Raw genomic sequence first — 5,643 nt, 5'->3', positions numbered from 1 at the left:
AGCGCTGGCTTGCAGCTTCCGGGGCCACGCAAAGTGCATTACCGCGCAACCTCAAACTAGTTGTGACGAGGTTGTTCCCTTAGCACGTGTGTGTGTGTGAGTGTGTATGGCCCTCTTGTTGAACCAGCTGGACCGAACTTGCTCATTCAACTGCACGTGAAAGCAAAAGCTTTTGCGAGTGGAAAGAGTAAGAGTCCTTTTTTTGGTAAACGAATTAGTTAAGAGGAGTAGAGGTATTAAGACCCTAGCAAAGGTGCATTTAGAGCAACTCGTGATATTTACATGCTCGTTGCTTACATTACGCGGCAGGGAGCAGCACTAACGGGAAGGTGTTTCTTGAACACTGTTTGTGGAGCTTTATGAGCTGGCACATAAAGCACATGTGGATCAGAAAACTTCGTTACGGAGATGCACACCATAATTGATCCGTGGTCTGGGAATGGTACGAACGAGAAAAAGTGGTTCAGTACCGCAGAACACCAGTATTGTTATGCGTTGTAAGTATGAGTTTCTTTTCGATTAAAATACACATAAATCTAAGTCTGCTAGCTACCAAAAAAGGCGTTCTGAATTCTTCGCGTCTTTCAACCTTACACTTTGCCACACTGTCGCATTCTATTTCAGCTGTATCAGTCTTAACCAGTATCGGGGGGGGTGGGGGGTGGGGTGGGGGGGGTAAGCGTTGCAAGAAGTTTGCAAAGTGTAATATGAGCGAAGCATAACTCCTAATAATAATATCGCTATGTGTTTGCGTTTCTGTGAGGGTGTGTCTATGGCTGATAGAGAATCGGGCTGGTGAAACTGATACCCCAAAAGCAACACGTGAGGATGTGTGTTGTCTTTGCTTTTCCTCCTGGCAAACGTACGTTCAGCAAATTGTCGAACGTAACAGACACGCGGGCGTTGGTGTGAAACGAAAGATTTTCATGCTGCAAGTGATGATGATGATATTGTTCTCTTCCGAGCTCGTAACCTTCTCGTTGCAGAGAAGCTGTGGTGAGCTTTCGGTGATGCTGCCCGGGTCTGGTAGTGACGGTTCGGGAGAATACCCGGGGTAAGTTTCGCAAGGCCCAGATAATTAGATGCTACGGTTTGGTGTGGTGTTTTCGTGGCATCCTGGAACAGCGTTATCTGGCGAACGAGATCGAAAACAGACCAACAGTCTCATGGGTAGCTCTTAGGGAAATGAGCTATTTTTTTTTTGTTTGCCTGCGGTTTGGTAGTATAATGAGACACGTAAATGTGGCCAATATGAGCGCATGTGAAATATAAACATTGAAAACTGATATTTTGGGGAATAGAAAAGTGGTTCACCGAGGTTCGGGGCGTAACATCTTGCTGCGTGTGGGATAACATTTCAATGCATTTGATGTTTACATTAAAAGTCGTCTTTTATTGCATTGTCTTGTTTACGTAATATCTTTTCGCCATGTTTTGCAGTTTTCGAAATTGCAGTATTCCTAATTTTATTCACTTTTTATCGCATTTTATTACAAACAATTTTAAATCTACAGGGAATATCTTACATGCTTAATGTTTAATTTGAATGTGTAATGTTTATTGAGTCTGGTTAATTTTCGCATTAATGTTGAAGTTTAGAAATTTACGATATTGTAAAAAACTAATTTAAATTATCTTCACGTTTATATATCGTATCGTGTGCTATACGAGAATGAAATGCACATCGATACTGATAATCAGAACATCTAGGTCGTTTGTAACATCTTCTGATGATCCATAAATATGCCCATCTTCACAGGTTCAGCTGTTCGTTATGGATTGCGCTCATAGGTGTTGATATATCCCTTAATATTGCATGTAATGGGTAAAACATTTCGCACGCCTTATAACTCCTTATAAATATAACGCCTTATAAATATAACTCTTTAAGAGCTTTTGTAATGGCTAGCAATAAAAATGAAATGGCAGCACTTTCAACATTGAAAGATATGTTTGAAGCATTTTGGAATTATTCTTCGAATTATATTAATATTGAACTCAAGCTGATAATATACACCTATTGTTGCCTTCACTTCACCAGTTACTCATGTGACGTGATTTGCATGTTATTATGTTGCTTTCCTAGCTTATCTACTTAGGTCCTCAATACCTACAACATTTCCTATTATTTTTTGTTAAATTTTTCTAAGGCCGTGTAATGTGATAATCGTACATACGTCACAACTGGACGTAGAGAACCGTCGGGGTAGATCAGTGTTTCGTTGACATGCATCTAGGTGGAATTTTTTTTTTTTTTCGAGCGGACTTTTCGTTGGAGTTTAGAAGCCTTTAGTTTACCTTGGGCAGTGGGACATAACTAAACTCTTTAAGTCATTTGGTTTTGAAAATGTTTTGTCCCAATTAAAGGTAATTGATATGAGGTGCAATTTATACATTGTATCTGAGTGAGATCATTATGTGCCTATGCTGCGCTTTTAGTGTGTTTATATAAGTTCTGCTGCTCTGAAAAGTCTAAACTGTTCTAACCAAACTGGTGCGTTCATGAATCTTTCCCTACGCTGCACGATAGTCTAAGGGCGGACATTAGGCACAAATAAAAAAATTTTATTATTTAAAAATTAAGTAGTACTACTAAAAGTAGAATAGTTACTTAGTATAAATCCAAAAATTCCCTTTTTTTCGTCGATTAGTTTTTAAGATACGACGATTTGAACTAAAAAATGCGTAAAAAATGTATTTCATATGAAATATTAGAGAATGTTTTTACTTAAATTTTAATTATATCAAAGCAATCACCCATGGTCGAAAGCACGACTTTTCGTTAAGGTTTTTCTCCTCTTTCACGTAGTGTTATTCAAAGTCTTGTTTTATTATCAAACAATTGAGATTTTATATAAAAAAATTAAATAAGCCCAAGCATTTTACATCACTGAAAGTTTAGACACTTCGCATTTTTTCCCTGTAATCTCCTGTTTTTGAAACTTTGTAAGTTATTGAATCAATGTGTTGTTAACATATTCTGAAAATTTCAGCTGCCCCTAGCTGCCCCTTTTGAAGTTATTAGCTTTAAAGTTGAACCATTCCATCCTATTTTGGAGAAATTCGAAGGAGTAGATGCAGAGGAAGATGATGAGTAAAATAATTCCCTAGATTAAATTTTTGGTAGTGTAGACCAAGTAAATGAAACGCATATGAGAGGAACTGAATGATAGGAAAATATTGTAACGTTATGGAGTGGTTTGGTAATGGAGAAATGAAACACAATTCCGTACTAGTAAATGAAATGAAAGTAGAGCAATGAAAAAAAATGTTGCTGAAGTGAAATAGATTGTTTGGCTGGATCGAGCTGAATACATTTTCAAACATTTGTATGCAATAAAACACACACACACACACACACACACACACACACACACACACACACACACACACACACACACACACACACACACACACACACACACACACACACACACACACACACACACACACACACACACACACACACACACACACACACACACACACACACACACACACACACACAAATTAAAATCTTTAGCACAAATACAAAAAGTCCGCCAATTGCTCCCAAGTAAACCACTGTGCGCTGCGTTTTTAGTGATAAGTTGCTATGCATTTTCTTTTTGTCTACTTTGCTGCAGGAACGCTTGAATTGCTTATTTCATTTCATTTATTCAGTTCAATGGACCTTATTGGCCCATTCAAACAAAATCACACTCTAAGGCATAACCTAATACAAATGGAAACAAACAGTTATAGTAACACAAGAAGCTAGCGTGCACTATTGAGGAACTCAGTGCGCAACATTCCTGGCTCGAATGAATGACAGACAGCATTGAACGCACGACACATCACATAGAGAGGATCGCGGCGGCCGGAACGTGAACGACGGTCCTCAATGGCGATCAGATCCCTGGATCGAAGCGTTTTTGCAGGTGCGTAGAGGTTGATTGAAGCGAGAAGAGTATGGCAGTCAATGCGGGAGCAGAGTAGATCCGCAATGAAGGCAATTTGTGCACAATCATGATGGCGTTGTACATGAGAAACAATGCCGAGCAGGGCACAGCGTATAGGGTAATCATTACCATTCCAGCGGCATAGGGCAAGACGAGTGGCTTTACGTTGGAAGGACTCAAGGCGAGCTATTTCGTGAGATGCGGATGGCCACCAAACAATGGATGCGTATTCAAACACAGGACACACTAAAGAGCAATACAGAATCTTTGTGACAACCGGGTCACGGAACTCATGGGCCAGCTTGGAAAGAAGGTCTATCAGTTGATTGCCTCTAGTAACCACGCTATCCAACTGGAGATTGTACTTAAGTTTGGTGTCCAATGTTATTCCGAGGTCGCAAACACTGTTTTAATCCTCTAATGTTCTGTCATTCATTTTATAGTCGAAAATAAGAGGTTCACGCAGTCGACTGAAAGTAATTGTGACGCATTTTTCGATAATTAGTTCGAGGCAATTATTGCAACACCACGAAGAAAACTGGTCCAGGATCCCTTGGAGTCGTAATTGATCGCTTCGATCATTAATAGGCAGGAAGAGTTTAGCGTCGTCTGCATATAGGAGGTGACAGTCAGAAGGAAGAATAAGCGACAGGTCGTTCAGGTACAGTATGAAGAGCAAAGGGCCAATATTGCTGCCCTGATTGTTTATGTTTTGCGTTTCGGTTGTTTTCGATAAGTGTGTCTCAATGTTGGTATCGTCCGATTGGATATCAATACAAATAAACCAAAAATTCTGAGAAACGGCAAAAAAATCGTGGGAACCAACATAAAATTGATAGGATCCAGCCAATAAATCGTGGGAAACCCTGTAATTAGTTCTGTATAGAAGATATGCTACAACCGTAACGGTGATATATAATTTTATTACCAATAATTTGTCTGAACTGGTTCTCTTAACTGTATTCCACACATTTAACAATCAATAATATGGCAACCGTTGTACACTATGATTATTTATTTCAGATAAACAAGATGAGATTGTTGACTACTGTAAATGATTATTGAACGGAATTCATTCGATCGCAGCACCAATGCACTCTCATTATAGCGTAAAAAGACATTTTAATAAAACGATTAATTTGTCCCAATAAATCAATCATATCAGACTTAAATGGTGTACTTTGTCTTTTAATAAGCTGCGCATTAGGTTCGATTCATCGATTGTTTTAATTGATTTTTTGTTTGGTATGCGTGAGTGTGTGTGTGAATGTGTATGCAAAATGATTCCCTTGGGTATATTATGTTGACAATTGCTGCAGGACAAATACTGTGGCGGAAGAGATTGGTAGAGTCAGCAAATAAGCAGAATAAATCCTACTGATGGGAAATCATTCCAGCTGTTCCCTGTTTCTGGCTGGCCCTGTGGTCCACCGTGCCCGTCTATTTATAGCAACAAATTGCATATTGGTAATGGTGATGAGCCTTTTTCGTTGCGGAACTTACTCACGGTGATGAGAGCCTTTAAATCAGTTGGCGAAACTCATCCAATTTTATGTGATTAGATCATCCAACTTGCGAGATAGATAGACATTTCACAAATTGAAGCTAGCGCTAGTGAAACTGTGCCAAACCAGCACAATGGGCATATTTTCGTTAAGCGACGTAGTTTAATGCTAATGGGCAGACGAGCCGCGGAACGCAA

The sequence above is a fragment of the Anopheles coluzzii genome, chromosome 2 (assembly GCF_943734685.1).
Source record: "Anopheles coluzzii chromosome 2, AcolN3, whole genome shotgun sequence".
Classification (NCBI taxonomy): domain Eukaryota; kingdom Metazoa; phylum Arthropoda; class Insecta; order Diptera; family Culicidae; genus Anopheles; species Anopheles coluzzii.
This window is presented reverse-complemented; position numbering follows the sequence as displayed.